The 23,203-nt window shown below is 43.5% G+C and overlaps 1 protein-coding gene across 3 annotated transcripts in view; it reads right to left on the bottom strand.

Annotated features, from left to right (window-relative positions):
• The window catches only part of GPR68 (G protein-coupled receptor 68), a 207,777-nt gene that overhangs the window by 127,126 nt on the left and 57,448 nt on the right, over positions 1–23,203 (bottom strand). Inside the window, exon 2 of one of the 3 annotated variants that reach the window (XM_069208175.1) lies at positions 14,833–15,022. The exons of the other annotated variants lie outside the window; for them this stretch is intronic. The gene's annotated coding sequence lies outside the window, so the exon portion shown is untranslated. The remainder of the gene's footprint in view (positions 1–14,832; positions 15,023–23,203) is intronic. 3 annotated transcript variants of the gene reach the window in all.

Here is a 23,203-nt window from a genome sequence, read left to right as displayed (position 1 = left end):
CTCAGTGCCCCTTTTCTCACTCTTGCAGATCCCTGCTTTCTCATTTTATGTTTGTGCACGTTTCTCTTCCTCTGCCCTTTTGCTTTGTTTGTTTTTCCTTCTCTTGCTCTCGACAAATGTCTGACACAGAAAAATAAGTGCCTTACTCCAAAAATAAGTTCCTGGGGTTCCCACGGGCAACCACTGCTCAAATTAAGCACTGCTCCAGCTCAATCTTAGTCTCACATTATAACTACTCTCCAGATTTCGTCCCAACTCTTTCGCTGGAAGGCATCCCCCTTGCATTCACCAATATTTCCATTAATCGCTCATAAGGCTGGGTCTTATTCAATGCTGGCACAAGGGAGGAAATTAAATTCCCTCTCATTCTCTTAGATCCAGGGGTTCGCAGTTCACGCTAGCAGATGGTGACAAATGACAATCCCAGATCTCTTTAAGCCAAACAGGAAATTGAGTCCGGGAGTAAGATATTACAAGTGCTCCATCTGAAGTCTCAAATTAAAGCAGCAGCCGCACCAGGAAATATTTATCAACAGCAAATTCAATTGAGAAGCCAAATTCATTGAACACTGAAAAGGCATGTTTACTTGAAGCATAACAATAAACTTTAGATGAGTAATGAGCATTGTAAATTTAGGAAATGATCTCAACATAAAATTTAGCTGCATACAGACCATCTGACTAATAACAGCCAAGGATGTTTCTCCAGCTGTTTTGTTGTAAATCCTACATTGTTTCCAGCATTACGTTAACTTCCTCACCATTATTCATTACTCAATTTGAGAAGGTAGTTGCATTTAGTAGGCACCCATACTCATTTTTGTGGATCAGAGCTTACTTTTCATCATTAGATGTTTGAACCAGAGCAAGAGAAAGAAGGGGAGAACATTTAAGAAAAGGAAAAAGAGAACGATAGGAAGAAAAACTGGTAACATGAGAAATCAGGGATGAAATAGAACCTCGAAGCATGAGATAAAGAGGCATATAATGTAGATGATGAAAGAAAAAAGGCAAGAAGTGGGATCAATAAGATACAGCCTTGATATTTGACAACACAAACATAAGGCAGTACTAGTGGCAAGCTCCTAAGAAAACCATCTGGCACTACATTTATTTATGTATTGAGAGTCCCCTCTGTGCTCCCAATGTTGCAGCACTAGTTGAACCACAAATCATAAACACATCTGGTGATTACTTGAATGTTGCAGGTAACCTAATTAACAATAGGTTCTGATGGAAGCCATTGACCCTGAGTTGTCGTGTCAGGCTGAAACATGTCGATCTTAATTTTAGTTGTATAAGATTTACTGCTGATCCACACAATGTTACCTGTTTTTAATCCTACCCCTATCCTTCTTATGGACACTAATAAATCGGAATTTAGGATTTGATGTAATTTTAACTCACATTCTTTCACTCACCTTCTCACTGAGATATCCTTCAGCTAATTTGGATAACGGGATACTGAAGTGAATGGAGATCCCGTGATGATGCTACCCATGAAAGCACCTCACTGTGGTAACATTCACTGTTGAGGGTAGAATACGTAGTTGAGGGTCTGTTGAGAGAGATCTCAGAGGGCCTAGAATTATATGGTAGGAGGGTTCACTTCTTTTGGCTATTAGTGTTTGGACAAAGGAAGCTGAGTGAACCTTAGAAACAACGTCTTTCTCCCTCCTTCACTGTTTTAAATGAATGAATAGTAAAAACATTCTTTTAAAAATACAGTATGATCATTTGAAGGAAAGTTGGGAGCTTCTGGACTCTTGTTACATAAGAGTCCTATCTATGTGAACTGTAACTCTTTTGGCTAGACAATTTTCAAGCAAAAGTAATACCCACTAGGTCCTCTTATCAGAAACCCCTCTGTACTGTCCCAGTTAGTCAGATGGAGGTGTTGCCCTGCAAACCAGCTCATACCACTACACCCATGCATCCTCCCATAGTTGGTGCATGCCAGACTCCTGGTAGCCTCAATGATGAGGACTCTGCCCCCATGTTCAATGGGACAGGCTGGAAGGAAACAACACAAAACTGGCAATGAATAATACCTTTTTTCTGGAAATCATTGTTACGTGTTAACTGCATTTTGAATTTGTAACAGGGGGGTCTGTGGCTCATGCAGTGGCTGGATACTTCAGTCACTTGGAATCCTCACTGTGAATCATTCAAGGACTGGCTCCTTCACTGAGACTGCCGGCTAAACCCCCACTCAGTTAATAATAATAATAATAATAATAATAATACTAATAATAATGAGAAGGAGAAGAAGAAGAATGGGGAAAAGGACCCTCTAGTACTCACGGGGAAAAATGAAGCATAGATCACAACTAGTGGGTCACTTTATTTCACATGTTTAATTTTTGTAATGGAATCATCGAGTTGTGGTTTAAAAGCGCAAGAAGAAATAAAAATGACCAGCCGACACCAGTATCGCTCAGGTACGTAAGCCAGAGAGCTTTTTCAACAACTAATGCTCAACATACTATTTGATTAGCATAGCACAAGGCTTAGTGTTGGACGAAGACAGAGATGGAGGATGTGGGCTCAACATCCCATTTCCTGGAATGGGTTTCTGCAATCTAGTTTTACGTACGTCTCTTTATTCTATTGACTGAGGTCCTGGGGGCTCATTCTAAACACACACACGCTCTTTTCTCCTGGCATTTCTCTGCCTCTGGATTCAGGACACTTACTCTCACATACAAAATGAGAAATACTTTAAACCAGCAGAGAACATACTGCTTAATGAAAATTAATGAAAATTAACAACGGAAGGAACAGACAAGTGTATCAACACATCAACTCATATTTGCACTGGAACATTAAAAAATACCCTGTGCTCACACTCAAGTATGTGTTATATCAGAAACGAAGATAAAAGACTAGTAGTCGTTAGATGTTCTATATAAAGCTGGTTTACATGTTAAGGCCAGTATTGAACAGAAATATGAATACCTAGTAATATTGAAATGTGTCAAAGTACAATCACTGAAAGTGAAGAGCTACATTAGAAAAAAATAAAAATTAAACGCCAGATATTATAACTGCAATCTCTTTTTATGTTCACACTGTAGCAGAACCATACTAGTGCAAGTGGGAAATATTTAAAAACACCATAAAAGAACTGCAAGTGCTTTATACAAAATCAAACTAACAGCTTCTATTTAGATGAATGGAATTCTGTAAAGAAACGTAGAACAATTTTTAAAATTATGTTGTGTTGATCGTTCAAATTGAATGTGAGGCGTTCTGTTGTGGAAAAACAATGGCTTCGTCGTGTACTAATAACACTGAAAATTGACCCAAGGGCTGAGCTTTTCTGACTGTAATTAGATTCATGTCTTCTGATGCAATGTCTGGGCGGTGAAGGGCACAACGTTTGCTGCCTTTGTTGTGCCCTCGGCTCATTCCTCCAGCTTGAGACGCCTGCATTTTCATTCACCCGAGATCGTCTTTCATTCGTAGACACTAGCAGAGGCCAAACATGACAAGCCAGTAGAGACCCACCACAAAGCCAGTTTTTAAATTTGGCTTAGGGAAAGTTTTAGTGACCTCGCCAGTCTCACCTAATAGAAAGATTGACATTAACTAAATAAATAAATAAACGTTTGGACACATTTAGGGGATTTGGGTTAGTCATCTTCCTAGAATTTGTCTGTTCATGTCATTCACATTGTGATCCTCCCACCACACCAAAGATCATGGGCAATGGTCCAGCGCCTCTTCCCAATCCCTTCTCTTGTGTCTGATCAAATAGGCACACTTGCCTAAATAGTTCACTTCAGTGCCGTGGATGGTGGACTAATGCTTTGCTTCGGCAACAATTTCCATTATTTTGCCTTTCAATTTGTCTAATCGTCTTTGTGTGTTAAAACTAGATCTTCAGGTTACCGATGTTTAAAGCCAATACTTCCTCCAACAAGAATCATATTTTGCTGTGATGTTCATTGGAGCTAAAAATTGGGTTCTATACTCGTTGTAAGTATATCTGCCTACCAGGATCCTCTCGTACTGTTCTATTCAAATGATACGCTATTTAAAAAAAAATTGTTGAAAGCATATGACAAACACGTTTAGGCGCTAGCATATTTGTTCTCTTTAACTTTATGGCACATTCATGCAATAAACAATCATTTAAAAATTACTATAGCACCATATTGCTAGGTCTATTGGCCTTCCTAATGCTCTTTGCTCCTTGTCAGTGCTGCGCACCTACAGGATCCAGCCCACTTAAGGCAGGTGTAAAGTCCATCACTCAGATCCTCTTCCCAATTAAACTGCAGGTCGGAAAAGAAGGGAAAATGAAGTGGGGAGAAACTAGACAGATAAAAAGGAACTACTTCTACCAGTTCTGTAACCAAAGAGATGCTCACTAAAATCGCCTTATATTCAAGGCCGGACCGGGCTTAGGGCACTTCCCCGTGAGGCAGGAAGGGACGGGGATGGTTTTGTTCCATGGGCCAGATTTATTAGTGGGGTCTAGTTTATTGCCGAACCAGGGGACATCTGTTTTGCAAATTGCGTTTAAAAACCCACTGCAGAGTTCCTTTTATATCCAGCAGTATTCAGGCAACAATAAAAATGTCAAGATCACTCTGGTGATTAATGTTCCTGCAGGAGAGGAATCGAAGTTTTGTCTAGTGCCAGTTTTGCCTCACCTAAAGTGACACAGAGGGCTAACATGCCTGCTGCAAAGAAAGTGTGCCCTGCACATTACATAATTGTATTGTGTGTAATAAGTAGGAGTTTTGTAATTACTGAAAATATAGTAATGGTCTCAGACTCCAAAATCTCACAATCTGTACACCAGACTGGGAGTCTAAAAGGTGAAATTGAATTCACTATCATGCAAAAGACCACAGCATCCTGAATGCAGGACCTACAGAGTAACAGGTCACTCGATTTTTTGTCTCCGTATTTGTGTGTGTGATGTAAAGTGTCCCAACACCATACACTGGTACGAGACGTGCTATAAAACAAATGAAATACATGTGTGAGAGAGGCTTTGTGGAGATGAGGGTACTGTTGGAGAGTGATTGTGGGGGAGGAGGTCTTTGGGACGCCCAAAACCATTGTTGCACCAAGTGCCACCAGGTCTAAAGCTGGCCCTGCTATGCCGCTTATTGAAGTGGCGGATACTATAATCCCTCAAAATGGTGTTTCATTGTGTTCTCAGCTTCTTGACTGTGCTTAACAGTGAATGTTACATTTATGATATATTTCAACTCATTTAATTTCCCAGGGCTGCTTTCGGTTCCCTGTCAGGCCCTGCTTATACTGGGATTATATACCGATTAGGGTAGAGGTCTGGATCAGGCCCAAAAGTACTGAGTGCTGGAAGCCATGTGGCGGGACAGGTTCCTATTGCACTTGCTATGGTCTCCCGCCCGCCAAAGTTCCGCCGTCAGAATACCGCTGCGCGGTCAGAAGACCGCTGCGGTAATTCTGAGTTTCCCGCTGGGCTGGCGGGAGACCGCCAGAAGGCCAGCCCAGCGGGAAAACCCCTTCCATGAGGATGCCGGCTCCGAATGGAGCCGGCGGAGTGGAAGGGGTGCGACGGGTGCAGTTGCACCCGTCGCGATTTTCAGAGTCTGCTTGGCAGACACTGAAAATCTTGGTGGGGCCCTGTTAGGGGGCCCCTGCAGTGCCCATGCCAGTGGCATGGGCACTGCAGGGGCCCCGCGACACCCGTTACCGCCAGCCAGGTTCTGGCAGTCAAAACCGCCAGAGCCAGTCTGGCGGTAAGGGGGTCGGAATCCCCATGGCGGCGCTGCCTGGAGGATTCCCCAGCCTGTTGGCGGTGCATCCGCGGTCGTTGGCCTGGCGGTAGTCTACCGCCAGGGTCAGAATGACCCCCTCAGTGTATTAGACTCTGGCCCTACATTGTCCTCGGGTTGGCAGACAGACTATAGTACCTTTTGTACCTCCATTCCATGGAACTGCCTAGTTACTCTTGTGAGCAGCTAAGCAGGTGTTACTGGGGCTATGGGGCAAGGCCTAGTCATAGGACTTGGTTATATTAGATTTGGGAAGTAATTGGTACGGTGAAGATTTCAATGTTCATAGAAATAAGGATTAACAGTTCGCAACAGCAGTGGCGGCCATCAGCTTTAGGAGGGAGGGGGGCGGGCGGGACACACACACACACACACTTTCTTTCACACACAGACACGCACGCACATCCATTAACAACACTCATACCATTCAAACATGCACGCACGCACCAAACATTCATTTCAAAACATCACACACACACACACTTACCTTCAGCCTCAGAGGTCCCAGGAGGGTTGGGACTGCTGCCTTGAGGGAAGGCAGCAGTCCCAGCCTCGTCACAGAGTGGGATGGGGTCAGTGAGACTGCAGACCCCACCCCACGCTGTGACGAAGTGTCACTGATTGACACTCGCCCTGGGCGCTTCAGGGCTTAAACCTGAAGCGCCCAGGGCGAGTGTCAATGGGTGACGCTTTCCTCGTCACCCAGGGGAGGGCCTCGAGGCACCTTTGCTGAGCCGAGGAGGTCACGCCCATAGGAGCTGTGACCTCCTCAGCCCTGCAAAGTTCAGCTCAGGCAGCCAGGAGTCTGCTCAAATCGCACATGTCTCACTCCTGGCTGCCTGAGCTGAACATGGAGAGTGTCTGCCAGGCTGACCTTTGTTCAGCCTGACAGACACTCTTCATGAGGGGCGAAAGTTGGGGGGGCGCGGCCCCTCCGCCCTAAAGGACGGGCCGCCACTGCGCAACAGCCTGAAATCTTTGTCTGGCCCGCCTGGCTAAAGAATATACGGAGGTTTGCTGCCCTAGATTTCTCAAGGTGTTACGCATTACAGAAACTCAGTAACTTCCACGAACACTGTCAATATCCCGAGTCAAGCGCATGAATGGGATTGGGGCTTTGAGATTTTTTAATTTCATTTCGGATTATGCACTAAAACTCAGGAATAGACGAATAAACTAGATGAAAGGGTGAGAAGTGGCGGTGGAAAGGGGATATTTGTTTTTTTAAAGTTTTTAACTTACTTCTAACAACTGTGCAGGAGACAAGGCTCAAGTCAGACTGTGAAAGGCAGAGTGTTAAGCATCTCAAGGTAAAAGATTGTCCTTCCAGCCTTTGAATGTAGGCAAAGTATATGTATATATTGAAAACAATAAAGAATTTGATATATGAAGTCCTTCAGTCAAGGACACCACCCCCAGATTTGTTCCTGCATTAGGGTTATGCATTTATTGATGGACTGCTCTTTGGGACTAGGTTGCTCCTTCTAGAACATGCCACCTAAACTAGCAATGGCTGTCTGCACAGACAAATGCTAAAAAGGAGAAGGGAAACAAAAGTATGGAGTTGAAACAGAGAAACTCAGAATGCAAGAAAGCTGCCAAGACAAATGAGAAAAGGAAATCAAATCAGAAGTGCTTTGCTGATATTTGTATATATTCCTGGCCCCGCGAAATAGCTTAATTGTGGTTTTGATTCAAGAGTGAAAAGACTCAGGGGTAAGGGGGGAGATTCTGAAAGATGAATCAAAGACCTTAAACTAGACTTGCGACCTCCTCATCAAGAAGCAGTAGAGACTGATGGTTACAGAGAGTGCCTACATATGATGGTTGGCCTGATTTGCAGTAAACTCAGTGGAGAGATACCGGGACTGGAATTAATGTTTCTAGCTGATATCTACCAATGAGTTTACAATTATGTGTTTTAATCCCTAGAATCACAAACAAACATGCTGACCTGGAATTTGAGGGTGAAACAAGCCACGTTTTCCTGGAGGTCAGGGACTTTTGCACCCACTTTTACCATCTGCTCAGAAGAGGTCATAAATGTCAGTGGGGGACCTTTGTAGGTTGTGAGTATCTAGTGGGTGTTGAGTATCATGTCTGGTTTCCGGGCAGCCTTGGGGAGCACTCCATGTTCCCTGCATCGTGGTGTAGGAGATCAAGCGAGGGCTAAGATGTGCCTCAAACTTCTGGACCTGTCCCTTTGTCCCAGCAGTTTTACCCTTACTGGAAAATGCTCAGAGGATGTTTCTGTGTTTTTCCTCTTTATTCATACCTCTCTTCACATTACTAAAGTAACCTAATGGAGTGGGAAGAGGCACCTATAGAATATCAACCTGTCTCTTCCCATGTGTTGGACTTGGCCTTTTTTGCAGGGTCATCCTAAAATGTTTTGCCCTCTCCTCCATTTTTGCTAAATTCATTTTTGTTGAGTCTAGCACTCTGTGCACTTTACCACTGCTAACCAGGGCTAAAGTGCTTGTGTTCTCTGCTTAAGACATGGTAAAATTGGCTTTTACCCAATTGGCATATTAAATTTACTTATAAGTCTCTAGTAAAGTGCACTACATGTACCCAGGGCCTGTACATTAAATGTTACTAGTCGGCCTGCAGAACTGATTGTGCAACCCACTTAAGCAGCCCTTTTAACATGTCTCATGCCTGCCATTGCAGAGACAGTGTGTGCAGTTTATTTATTTTTTTTTTTTTTTAATTCATTCGGTCTAGAAATCTGGACCATTTAGAGTAATAAAAATAACAATCATACATGATAAAAAATATATGTTAAAAAACATAATAACAATATAAAAACCAATAATAGTCGGAACAATATAGCAATAAGATCAACAGGACTAAGCTTTTGTTCATGAATATAAATACAATAAATAGGACATGGATAAAAATGGTAAAAGAGAAGAAGATAAAAGGTAAGGTATAAAACTTTTGTCTGACAAACCAATCTGTGCAGCTATTTTCCCATAAAACCTGGCCCTCGTCAATCCAAAAAACAAATAGAGTTCCCATTTGGATAAAAGATACTTTATCAAAGAACCTATCAGAGTTCAACTATGAAAGCTATAAAAAATGGCTCTATAAGCTTGTACAATCTCTATTGATCATATAGAGGGCAACAAGTACCTACTGAAAATTCCTACTGGTACTACATAGAAAATAACAGTTGAGACTCCTTCTATAGACTGATACCAGGATGGCTCAAGTGCCCTTTGATACAATAAACCTACGACGGATGTACCAAGCCTCCGATAAATATTTGGTGACTGTAATAGCTACCACGGAGGATGAATCGTATGTACAGATTCTGGTGGCGTTTGCTTTATCCTGTAATGACATGTTTTTGCAGAGGGGAATAATCCACCTCTCTCTGGGACTCTTATACAAAGGGCAGAAGAATAATACATGCTCTGTTGATTCTTTACAGTATTGGCAAGAGATACATCTATCATTTGAAGCGGTGTTAGATGGCCAGCGGGCCGTAAAACCATTGATAGGCAATGTACCATATCTTAGCTGGAGATATAGATCACGGGCATACGGAGGCATGGGAAGGTTCAAGAAATTCTCAGCCCAGGGTTCATGCTTGAGTTGAAGAAATTCCATTGTTAGCCTGCCCGCCCCCTTTTGGTGCAAGGAGTCTTCATTAACTTTCTCCCAATATCTGCTTATAACAAGTCTCCTAGCATTATCGGGAATTTGATCCGGATACTTCCAGTAATGGGGAAGACCTATTTTATGCCAGGCAGATTTCATCTCCTTCAGCCATGGAATTTTCTCCAGTGCCTGGGGGGTGGCTATGAGCTCTCTTATAGCCAGCCTATATGGTTCGAGTTCAACAGATTTCCATAGACGAATCCAATAGGAGAGAGGTCTTAGGGCCGCTGTGGTTTTAATGCTATTTAAACCTAGGTCGAGCCTTAGAGGGGTCATTGGTGTGCCCATACCTAACCGGGACACCTGCCTAAGGAAATGATTTTCCTTGGTTTGCAGAATGTCCAGGTTTTTGTGGGACCCCCAGAGTTCCGCTCCATATAAGGCCGCTGCTCTAATTTGGACATTGTAAATCTCCGCAAGTATGTTCAGGGGGGGGGGCTCGGAACCTTTCTAGATCTACGAACAAGGGCCCGCCTCTTTGGCTTATAATAAGAGCCCCTTTGTCAATGGCTGCTTTCCATTTGCCTGTGGTCGATAGTCTGAAACCCAAATAGTCGAACTCTTCTACTTTCTCCAATGGAATCGAGTTCATTTCTATGTTAACGCGCAATCGTTTTTTGGAAGTCCGGTAAATCATAAGTTTTGTTTTCTTGATGTTTACATCCAGACCATAGTCACTACAATAAACACAGAATTGATTGATCAAATTTTGGATTCCCATTGGCGATTTTGATAGCAGAATTGTATCATCTGCGTATAGCAGACACAGGATTTTTTCCCCACCCAGTTTCGGTGAGTCATTTATACAATTCTCTAAGTAGTGAATGCAATTATTAATATAGAGCAGAAAAAGAGTGGGTGCCAGAACACATCCCTGTCTAACTCCTTTTTTAATAGCTACGGGGTCAGTCAACTCACCCCCCTGGCCACATCTAATTTGAGCGAAGGTGTTTTCATGCAGTTGGGCAATGAGTTTCAGGAGACCAAGTGGCACTCCCATATTTGATAATGTTGACCACAGCAAATTCCTGGGGATCAAATCAAATGCGGCTCTGAGGTCTATAAAGACCACATAGAGATTACCCCTCCCCAGGTCGACATTCTTCCATTTTATTGACATGAATCTTAGGGCTTGGTCAACTGTACTCACTGCAGGTCTGAATCCCGCTTGTAGGTCAGAGAGAGCTTCAGACTCCATAATCCATTCCTCAAGATGGAGCAGAAGATGTTTCGCATAGATTTTTTGGGAGTTATCAAGGAGACTAATTGGACGATAGTTGGCAGGAGTATTTGGATTTCCTTTTTTAAAAATGGGTACAATTTCAGCCCCTTTCCAAGTAGGTGGAGCGGGGGCCCCCGCTGCAATTGCATTGCAGATGAGATTGAGATATGGTGCCCATACTGTATGTCGGGTCTTGATTTATATAGATCGCCTGGGATCTTATCTGGGCCAGGGGCCTTTCCCCATTTCAGAGAATCTATTGCTGCTCTAGTTTCGGTTAGAGAGAATATAATCGGGGTGGTCTCTTGATTTATTGAGTCATTAGGGGCCCACAGAGAAGCTTCAGATGGTCCTTCGTATAGTTGCCCAAAATGCTCTACCCATGATGCTGAGAGAATTGAGGAGCCAGGCGCGGCAAGGGAATCACTACAGTCATCAGCTATTAGTTTCCAAAACCTAGATGTATTGTTGGATTTGGCAGTCTCCAGAATGGTAACCCATCTGGCCTCTTCCCAGCTTCTGCGTGCCTTGGAACATTCCTTCTTGTAAGCCTTCCTGGCTGCTCTCAACAGCTCAGCATGGCCTTCTTTTATTGCTTCCAGGAGAGATAGTTGTGCCTCTCTGCAAGAATTGTCGAACCAAGGAGCGCAGTACTTTTTATTTGAATTGTTGAGAATCTTTTTTGTAAAAAGGTGTTTTAAAGATTGGAACAGATCAATGTGGGCTGCTAAAAGTCTGTCGCCCTCCCCGTTCTCATTAAGCCAGATCATACACTCCATTTGGTTGGCAAGCAGGTTGTAAATAGATGCCAGGTGTTTAGGGGAAGAAATAACAGATTCCCATTTTAGGTTGCATCTGTTATTTGTTAGGGCCAGCTGGGAGGCATGGGTCTTGGAGTGTAGTTTTAACCTACCATGTCAACCTCGCAAATGAAACCTTTTGCCAGGCCCAAACTTTCCTTTTTAACACATACAAATCAGCCAAATTGTGCTGTCTAGGGCCACAGGTAGGCCCTAGACAGCACAAAGGGCAGGGTGCAGTGTATTAACGAGTTGGACATGTACTTTTATGTTTTTCATGTTTTGGTATTGAAAATTCTTAAATTAGTTTTTCACTACTGCAAGGCCTACCTCTCCCATGGGATAATATTGGAGTTGCCTTATTACATCTTATAAGTGTAATTTCCAAACGAGGGATACTGGTTCACATTTGGTGTCTCTGGAATGCTAATTTAAAATTGGAACTTATGATGAAGTCGGATTTTAAATTACAATTCCAAAAAATACATTTTTAGGCATTTTCTTGCCTTAGCCATTTGGTACCTGCAGCATGTCTCTGGTCACATGACTGGGTGTAGTTGGCAGGTGGGCTTAGATTATTCCTCCTAGGCAGACACACAAAATGGGAGCTTAGGTGTGACCTGGTGGGCCATCCTTGGCAGGATGGGAGAGAGGAGCTGGGCCAACCCCTAGTGACACCTGAATAGGCTGTGTCCTGTCTCCACACAAAGGGCTGCATACCCCTTGTATTTAGTTTGGAGCCAGGGCAGGCAAGGCAGGGAATCTGTGCACTTCAAAGGCACAACTGTGTATAAAAGAAGGACCTCAGACACAACCAATTCTTTGCACTTCTAGACCTGCAAATACTCTGCCAGGAAGAAGAACTGCTGTGCTGCTACAAGGACTGCCACTTTGCTGGACTGCTGCTCTAAAGGAACTGCTGCCCTGCTGTGCTGACCTGCTGTCTGCTGCTCTATTGCCTGATGAAGAAGAACTGGACTAGCAACTTGTTCTTGTACCCAGAGTGACTCAAAGAGCTAGTCTGCTGGCCTCCTGATCCGAGCCTCAGAGATAAAAAAAAAAAGGCTCCACAATAGTTCCTGGACCCATCTTCATAGTGTTCCTGACCCCCAAGTGGTACCTTTCGGGTCATGGAGTCTTGGTGTGGCTCACGGGCTCTTTAAATCAAACTTCTCAGCTCTTCAAGATTATGAATGAGCACAATCGCAGAGGAACTGTGCCACTCACACCAAAAATCAGCATCGACAGCACCCGGGGGAACCCAACATGAAGCTCCAGTCCGTCCGCCCGCGATGCCTGGTCTGCTCTTTGCACCATTCCGTTTGCCACCCACAACGCTCTCCTTGTCTTGCGACCCTCTCCAATGGAAACGGGACACTGTCACAAAACTTGAGAAAGTAAAAGTTCAGCTAGACTAATTTGGGACTGTATCCAACCTGCGTTCCATCATGGTTGGCCTGAATTGTCAACTTTCACCCGGACCACGGTGACCAGATAGCCGAGGTTTGTACTTTCTGCTTTTAGGGACTATGTTGCAGTGTATTGTTTACAAATTCCTAACTCAGGTTCTACTAATTGGATTTTTTTCATTTTGGTCTTGTTTTATTTACAAAATTAAGCTCCATTTGTCTAACCTGGTGTGAGATCTTTTGTGTGACGTTTTATTTATTTGAATTGTTGCCAAATGCTTTGCACATTGCCTCTAAATTAATCCTCACTGCTCTGTGCTATGCAACTAGGGGGTGAGCACAGTTTAATTTGGGGTTTGCTTGTGCCTTACCCTGACTAGAACTGTGGTTGCTGCTGACCAGGGCTCACCCTCCAATCAACCAGTAACCCAATTTCTGTCAATTCAAACTACACTTGGTATTTTCTCTGAAGGGTGTGTATTCAAGGGAATTCCTGCTCTCTCTCTCTCTCTCTCCAGTTGCTTGACTCAGGGTTCCTTAGCATTATAACCCCCAAGAGGGGAAAGTATCCTTCTGTATAGTGCATCTCCCAGCAGCAGAATGGATACCTCCTTGAAGAACGAATGATGTCAACCACATCACCTGAGCTGGGGACTCAATAATTGCTTATTGCACGCCCTCTTTTCATACTCATTACAAACTTACGGTTGGAAACCAAGGCTTAGCTCTGGTTTATTCAACCCTTGAGTCAAAGACTAATGAGTTGACCAAGCCACATCATCCCTGCTGGGGTGTGAGGATAAAACTCTCATTGGGCACAAGGTGAGGTCACAGGACCTCTAGACATGCTTCTAAGCCATGGTTGGGCAAGGGAAGTAGCAAACACTGAGGTTGCCCTCCTACACTTCCTTGCTTGCTCATCAATACCGACATTCTAACATATGTGGCAACCTGAGAACACAGCACCCCTGCCTACAGGACACACCAGCCCTGCCAAACTCTCTACTAAAAATATGGTGACCTAACGCACCAGTTTGTGGTGCTTGACTGCAGAGGCCACATCAGGCCTGACACTAATGGGGGCCAAGGGGTTAAGCAGGGCCTTGGGTGTGCTCCAGCGTACTATTTAGCCAGCTGAAAACCTCTGCTAGCCCTCAACATGCCCTGGTGTCTTTGGCACATGGGGTGCCCAGCAGGGCCCAGCAGGAGGTTGGGTCATTCATACACTGACTGCCTCAGCCTGTGCACTGCTATGGGAGGCTAGAAGGACAACACCTCATGGTAAAGCTGCAATGATTTTATTGAGTATTTCCTCTAGCATGAGTGGTCAGGATTAAAGGAGCCTCAGACTGCGCCAGTAGTGACAGGGACAGCAGAGCCAACATGGTGACCCTATGCCAACTGGAGATAATACTAATATAACAAAATGCCACGGGTAGCAGAAGTGACATTACATAGCCACCCTTTGACTCAATTACACAACAGGAGGTGATATCATATGATCTTTGACAATGAATCCTTTCAAGAAGTGAGGTCACATGACTGTAATCCAGATGACATCACAATAACTGACATTGCTGAAATTAAGAGACATCTAACCGCACCATTACATAATAACACAAGTTACTAACACAAATGTCTATTTTATATAACACCCACATCTGAAAGAGGATATCATTCATAGAAACATTACACATTTCTACTTTTTATTGCCTAAAACTACATATTTGTTAAAAGAGAAGACTCTAGTGCAACAAACATCCTAAAACACAGTAAAGCCACAGTACTTTCTTTATTTTTTTCTTTTTTTTTTTTTTTTAAAAGGTAGGGAAGATAAAAAAGGCTTCCATAAGAACGAAATTCATAAGTAATGCTGTCATGATTAGAGATAATTAAACGCACATAGCAATACATAAACATACCTATGTTTACAAACATATATAAATACACACCAGTTTATCCCTTTTAGCCCCTCAGGACTTTTAAGGCTCAGGCCTCCCCCAGATGCTTCGATGCTTCCGAATTGCACCTGTTCTCTGAGTATAACGTTTTCTTTTGACTGGACTACTTTCATCTTGCGTTCCCAAAGTTCATATGATGGAGGTGTAACTGTTCTCCATTGTTGTAGTATTCGTGACTTTGCTATTGAAGAAGCAATAAAAAAGATATGTTTTGATTGGATAGATAGATTTGGACAGTTGAGGATTCCAAAAAGAGCCCCTAGGGGTCTGAGCTAAAGACACCTGTACTTTAACCCCTTAGCTGCTGGGCCTTCCCCCACCCCAGTGCTGGGCCCTTTTTTGGCTATTTGGGGCAGTTTGCGCTTAGGCCCTCATAACTTTTTGTCCACATAAGATACCCATGCCAAATGTGCATCCTTTTTTTCCCACATCCTAGGGATTCTAAAGGTATCCAGAGTTTGTGGGTTCCCCTGGAGGAGACCAAGAAATTAGCCAAAATTCAGAAAAAAAATCGGTTTTATTTGTTTTTTTTAAATGGGAAAAAGGGCTGCCGAAGAAAGCTTGTGGTTTTTTCCCTGAAAATGGCATTAACAAAGAGTTTGCGGTGCTAAAATCACCATCTTCCCAGGTTTCAGGAACAGGCATACTTGAATCAGAAACCCACATTTCCCAACACTGTTTTGGCATTTTTACAATTTTTACTATTTTTTGTGCTTTCAACCTCCTTCCAGTTAGTGACAGGAATGAGTGTGAAACCAATGCTGGATCCCGGACAACTAAACATTTCTGAAAAGTAGACACAATTCTGAATTCAGCAAGGGGTCATTTGTGTAGATCCTACAAGGTTTTCCTACATAAAAAAATAACAGCTGAAATAAAAATATTTGAGCTGACAAAAAACAGCCTTCTTTTACTCTGTAACTTTTTCCTGCGATGTCAGAATTTTGAAAGCAATATACTGTTATGTCTGCTGGACTCTTCTGGTTGCGGGGATATATAGGGCTTGTAGGTTCATCAAGATCACGAGGTACTTAGAGGCAATAAATGAGCTGCACCTTGCAATTGGTTTTCATTCCATACCGGGTATACAGCAATTCATGTGCTGAAATATAAAGAGTGAAAAATAGGTATCAAGAAAACCTTTCTATTGCCAAAATGGGCACAAGATAAGGTGTAGAGAAGCAGTGGTTATTTGCACATCTCTGAATTCTGGGGTGCCCATACTAGCATGTAAATTCCAGGGCATTTCTCAAATAGACATCTTTTTTACACACTGGCTTACATTTGGAAGGAAAAAATGTAGAGAAAGACAAGGGGCAATAACACTTGTTCTGCTATTCTGTGTTCCCGCAAGTCTCCCGATAAAAATGGTACCTCACTTGTGTGGGTAGGCCTAGTGGCCGCGACAGGAAATGCCCCAAAACACAACATGGACACATCACATTTTCCCAAAGAAAACAGAGCTGTTTTTTGCAAAGTGCCTAGCTGTAGATTTTGGCCTCTAGCTCAGCCGGCACCTAAGGAAACCTACCAAACCTGTGCATTTTTTAAATCTAGACACTTACGGTAAACCAAGATGGGGTGACTTGTGGGGCTTTCACCAGGTTCTGTCACTCAGAATCCTTTGCAAACCTCAACATTTAGCCCCAAAAAAAAAACACTTATTCCTCACATTTTGGTGACAGAAAGTTCTGGAATCTGAGAGGAGCCACAAATTTCCTTCCACCCAGTGTTCCCCCAAGTCTCCCGATAAAAATGGTACCTCACTTGTATGGGTAGGCCTAGTGCCCGCAGCAGGAAATGCCCCAAAACACAATGTGGACACATCACATTTTCCCAAAGAAAGCAGAGCTGTTTTTTGCAAAGTGCCTAGCTGTGGATTTTGGCCTCTAGCTCAGCTGGCACCTAGGGAAACCTACCAAACCTGTGCATTTTTTTTAAACTAGACACCTAGGGGAATCCAAGATGAGGTGACTTGTGGGGCTTTCACCAAGTTCTGTTACCCGGAATCCTTTGCAAACCTCAATATTTGGCAAAAAAACACATTTTCCTCACATTTCAGTGATAGAAAGTTCTGGAATTTGAGAGGAGCCACAAATTCCTTCTACCCAGCATTCCCCCAAGTCTCCTGATAAAAATGGTACCTTAATTGTGTGGGTAGGCCTAGTGCCCGTGACAGGAATGGATCACACAACGGTGAATGTTGGTCCTTACAGGAGGGCAACTGTTGACGCTGGGGTGATCCATTCCTGACGCAGGCACTAGGTACAGGCAATCAATTGGGGTAGTGTTTTTATCAGGACAGGTGGGGAACACTGGGTGGTAGGAATTTTGTGGATCCCAGTATATTCCTGTGGTTTGTGTGACAGAAATGCAAGAACACATGGAGTTTTTATTCAACATTTCAGCTTTGCAGGGTATTCTGGGTAAGAAACCTTTGTGGAATCCATAGAAGTGACACCTCTGTGGACTCCCCCGGATGTCTAGTTTCCAGAAATGTCTGGGTTTGGTATGTTTCCCTATATGGCCGCCGAGCCTGGGACCAAAAACACAGGTGCCTGCCTTACAAAACCAGTTTGTTTTGTGATAGATAATTTTGATGTCTCCACAATACGATTTGGGTGGTGGAATTTGGGGCTGAACTAAATTGGGGAGCTCCCAAGAGAGCACTCTCTGTGTGCTTGCCGCTGCATGCACCTGCTCTCTGGGTTAGGCTAACCTGCTATTGTCCCGTTGCACAGACTGTGCTTGCGAAGGGACAGCAGGACTGTCCTCATCACCTCCCTCATAATCACTGGAAGAGGAGTTATCGAATGGGACTCCTCCGACTGAAAAATCACTCCCAGAGTCTGCGTCATTGTCCTATACCTCAGATGCTGTCTCAGTCTCTGACCCTACTTCAGAGCTGTCCTCTATAACCCGAGTGAGGGCTTGAGCAGCAGTCATCCAACGAGGTGCCATCTCTGCTACTGGCTAAACTGTTGCTATAAAACACTAGCCTACGTAGACAGTCACAAAATTGCTGGTGGGTGTGTGTGTGTGATACGTGCAACAGTAGAGGTCACCTTACCTTCGCTTCTTCCCTCAATCAGCACATTAGTTCAAGACACTCAAAAAAAAGACACACTATTACTTCACCTTGTCACATACCAATCGTCACAGTCTTTAGCACCTTCAGAGCCCAGTCCAACAATCATTATTGGTGCTCCCACTCCCATGACCTCCTCCTCGGATTCCCTCACTACCACCCAGAAAAAGTGCCCTTCATCTCTCCATAGCCCCCGCACATACATTTCATTTGTATTATAGCGCAGGTAATGGCTGACTTTACTAATGTACTCAGCTATTTACATAAAATACAGATTTGATCTTTGCAGTAGGCATATAAACCTTCTGCGCTACTTTATGGCATCAAAACTGCCACTAGACAAAAGTCTGAAACATAATCACAAGACTTACTTGACTTGTTTATTGCTGCCTAAAAGCTACAGTTGAAACACATCAGTTGATGTATGTGCATAGCTTTGAAGATGCAAGCTGCAACTGCAAGACAACTGGTGGAATAGATCACTTTTATATGTGGGTCCTGCTTTCCTGGGGGTCGATCGCAGCCCCCAGGGAAGCCACACGCATTGACAAAAGTTATCTATATATATATATATATATATATATATATAAATATAATGCTGAGCCACTGGAACTCTCTTCCCCAAAAATCTGCTAAGAGCAGACAGGTAAAACACACATGTAGCCAATCTCCCAACCTATGTTTGCATCTAAAGCATTCCTCAGAGACGGAAGGAAACATTTTCTTGACACAAGAAGGTGTATAATAGAGCATCCATTTTACAAACAAAAACATTATTTTAAAATTAGCTCCCCTTATGGCTTTATGAGAGAATATATTATACAGCCTCCAGAACTGTGAATCAATCTTACACCCTGTAGTGGTCTCAATCCCAGTCAAAGCCTTGGGAAATTTTTTTGTTCATAGAGGTGTTGCTGCAGCACTCAATACCATTTCCCACCCATATTTGACCCCTTACATAAAAAGTGTGGGCAATAGTAGAAGCTAATATGTCTGTTGATATCCAAGTTGATTGGACGAACTGGTAGATTTGCAGGTAGAAAAAGATTAAAGAGTTTTGGATACCCGTTTTGCTCAATCTGAGCTGTTCACACCTGGAAAACCTTAGCTTTTCCCAATCTCTAATGTTGTTTGCCCCTGCCTGCAGACCCAACGCATTGGATTCGTATAGCGACATCGAGAGGTGAAACCAAGAAAAATTGAATTCTTCTTGGAGCACGACATTTCTATAGGATACTAAAGGGGGAAATTTATACCTAGTGCGCTTCGGAAGCTTAGGGAGTTTAAGGAAATTAGGAAGTTGAACATTATCCCCCAGCAGCATCAGTTTGAGATAGAAATTGTTATCAAGTTTATGGGATGTAGCTTTTCTAATAGCCAGTCAAAATATGCCACCATCCTCTATGGATAGCTGGAGTGTTTCGAGCTTGGTGCAGGATTTTTTATTTGCCCTTATAAACTGCTGCAACATCTGATCAAATGACCTAAAGAACTTCCGGGGAAGTTTCCTAAGGACATTAGAGAATATAAAGAGAAATAATGGGAGAGTCATCATTTTAAATAATGTGGCATGACCAATGACTTAACAGAAGCATCTGCCAATTGTGAAGGAGATTTTGGGCTTTTTTGAGAGTGGACAGATAATTTAATTGATAGAGGTCTGTAAAATCATGGGAAACATATACACCAAAGTATCTAATAGGACATAGGGCCCAAAAGGGTACCTGCATATCTGTTGGCAAGACTAGTTCGGTACTGTTAAACAGGAGCTCCTGTGATTTCATATGATTGATTCTGTAGCCTCCTACATCTGTAAATACTTTGATTTTAGCTAAAGGTTTTTCTGGATTCTGCCTCTGCTGCTAAATACAAAAGTATGTAGTCAGCAAATAGTTTTACTTTGGGTGTGTCCTGCACGGGTGCCTTTATAGAAGTGTCTTGTCGCAATCAGGCTGCCAGGGGCTCCATAAAAAGTGCAAAAGTCATTTACGTAGATTTTGCCACCAGAATTACCCCACTAGCCCAAGGTGTGGTCCGTACAGATTAGTGTGGGTTCCTTCCGGGAAGAACCATTTTGACTAACACCAACTTTTTACTACAGGCTGTAGATTAATTTTCAGAGAACAAGAGCAAGGCTACGATAATTATGTTGGATGCTGAAAAAGCTTTGAACCTAGTTCTATGAGAAGTTCTGTTCTCAATTTTGCATAGGTTAAATTTTCCCCCAACATTAGTTAGGCTACTCCAAAATCTATATCAGAAAGCTTAAGCTTAAGCTAAAATCTTACATAATGCACGAATAGCTGGCACTGTGTCAATATGTTGAGGGACCCGCCAGGGATGCCCCTTGTCTCCAGTGCTTTTTGCACTTTTTAAAGCCACATTACTTATACTTCAAACTGACATGATATAATGGTTTCCCTAATGTACACCTCAATCCAATAATGTATTGGGAAATTACTCAAAGACACACAAAAAGGTTTAAAGAAATGTAGTAGTTTTGTCCACCAGTATTTCTTCATGTAGACCAATGTGAAAGATGTTATTGCCATGAATAGCTCCTTACATTGTTGATACACTTTGATTAGCATTACTTTAAGGCGTTAACACATACCACAACACAGATGTGAGGTTTTTATTTAAAGACAAATTCCCATGTGCTCACGATAAAACAAATCTGCAACTTCTTGTTTAAAATGTATCTATTTTTTTATTTTGCTTTTTTAATTTAAGTGACTGAACATTACACTCATACATTTCTTTCTTTAACATTGCTAAAAGCTGAGAGCCATAGTTCCCAGGTGGATCTGCAGAAAGTAAATAGTGTGCATCACAGCACTGTATACCTTCTTCTGTTCTTGGCATTGTCTTTGGCACCTCTGAGGCCAGACGCCTCACAACCAATTCTTGGGGTCGCAGTGGGCACGCCCGGGGTTGCTGGTGACCCATGAAGCTTCTGTACCTAACCAGAATAAACCGGAAATATACAAGAAAAAATCCAACATTTGGAAAGCCTCCAAAAATGTAATTAGGTCTCAGGAAGAAAATACTGAGAGCCATAATAAACAGGCATTTTCACTGCAATAGGCCTCGCATTTACTTGAGTTAGAGCTATTGGCATTGTAAATTTATAGCTGGACTTCTTTTGTCACATTTTGCCCTGCCGCATATTTTGGTCCTGACGCACAATTGCAGTGGCCCTGCATATATAACTAAACGGCTAATAGGCCTACCAGAATATTTTTTAAACAAGGCACTTTGTACCACCTCAAAATCATGCAAAGGGGTATGCAGTCTTGATAAGGTATTACTTTCCACTGCAAAACTGTTTTTTGAGCCAGAACAGAGCCTTTTTTGTAGCACAAGCAGCAGCTTTCAGGGCAAATCAGTTTGAAGTGCATGCATGTGTCTGTCACCTCACATGGGTAGCTACCAAATGGTGCTGGTGCCTTTTTTTTTTTATTTACTGATCCAAGATAAATTGGTATATAAAAAAAATATGAAATTGAAGTACCTTGAAATCATATTATACGGTGGACGAGCTGGTAGCATTTCGCTGCCTGCCCCTTCAAAAAAATAAGGAAAAAAGGGACAATCCAGTGAGAGGGAGCAACGTGGAGCAGGCAGGGCTGGAAAGCAAAGTGGAGTTGGAGAGGCAAGCAAGCACATATTTTGCTTTTGCTTCAATAAACATATTAAACTAAAAAAATGTAGCATTTAACAATTTATTCCATTTGTCTCTGTGAACGGTGTGAGTTTTTCAGCCTAATGATGTGTGTCCTAGTGTACATTTTGCTACCTTTAAGAAGTCACATGACAGAACACAAAGGCACTTAGGGAATATTGTTACTGAGAATTTTGGATACCAATCAAAAACGTGGCTTACAGTAAATGGTCTTTGTAGCGAATCAATCAATCACGTAATTTATAAAGCGCGCTACTCACCGGTCAGGGTCTCAAGGCGCTGGTGGGGTGCGGGGGGAGCTACTGGTCGAATAACCATGTCTTGAGGCGTTTCCTGAAAGTCAGGAGGTCCTGGGTGTGGCTTAGGTGGAGCGGTAGGGAGTTCCAGGTCTTGGTGGCGAGGTGAGAGAAGGATCTTCCTCCGGCGGTGGTGCGGCGAATGCTGGGGATGGAGGCGAGGGCGAGGCTGGCGGAGCTGAGCTGGCGGACGGGAGTGTGGAAGGTGAGTCTGTTGTTGAGGTAGGCCGGACCTTTGTTGTGGAGGGCTTTGTGTGCGTGGGTGAGTAGTTTGAAGTTAATCCTCTTCGATACGGGTAGCCAGTGTAGGTCTCTGAGGTGGGCAGAGATGTGGTTGCGGCATGAGACGTCGAGGAGGAGTCGGCGGAGGCGTTTTGGATATGTTGCATTTTCGTTTGTAGTTTGCCCGTGGTTCCTGCATAGAGTGCGTTGCCGTAGTCTAGTCGGCTGCTGACCAGGGCGTGGGTGACTGTCTTTCTGGTTTCGAAGGGAATCCACTTAAAAATCTTGCTGGGCATGCGAAGGGTGTTGTAGCAGGAAGAGGAGACTGCGTTGACCTGCTGAGTCATGCTGAGTGCTGAGTCCAAGATGATTCCCAGGTTTCGTACTTGGGTGGTGGGTATGGCTGCGGCTCTTAGGGAGGTAGGCCACCAGGAGTCGTTCCAAGCGGAGGGGTTGCTGCCGAAGATGAGGATCTCTGTTTTGTCTGTGCTTAACTTGAGGCAGCTTGATCCCATCCAGTTGGCGATGGTGTGCAGTCCATTGTGGAGGTTGTTTTTTGCGGTTATAGGGTCTTTCGTGAGGGAGATGATCAGCTGGGTGTCGTCTGTGTAGGATACTATGTTGATGTGGTGGGATCGTGTGATGTTGACGAGAGGAGCAATGTAAATGTTGAAAAGTTTTGGGCTGAGTGAGGATCCCTGGGGGACGCCACAGATGGTTTTGGAGGATTCGGACAGGTAAGGCGGAAGGCAGACTCTCTGGGTTCTGCCGGAGAGGAATGAAGAGATCCAGTCGAGGGCCTTGCCGTGGATCCCGGCGTTGTGGAGGCATGTTGGAAGGGTGTGGTGACAAATGGTGTTGAAGGCTGCGGAGAGGTCCAGGAGGATGAGCGCTGCAGTTTCGCCTTTGTCGAGCATGGTCCTGATGTCATCTGTGGCAGCAATGAGTGCGGTCTCAGTGCTGTGGTTCTTGCGAAATCCGGATTGGGAGGTATTGAGCGCTTTGCTGTCTTTCAGGAAGCGGGATAGTTGGCTGTTCACGATTTTCTCAATGACCTTTGCTGGGAAGGGG

This window comes from Pleurodeles waltl, chromosome 9 (assembly GCF_031143425.1).
Source record: "Pleurodeles waltl isolate 20211129_DDA chromosome 9, aPleWal1.hap1.20221129, whole genome shotgun sequence".
Classification (NCBI taxonomy): domain Eukaryota; kingdom Metazoa; phylum Chordata; class Amphibia; order Caudata; family Salamandridae; genus Pleurodeles; species Pleurodeles waltl.
Note: the sequence above shows the minus strand (reverse complement) of the source record. Positions and strands in the feature narration are given on the sequence as shown.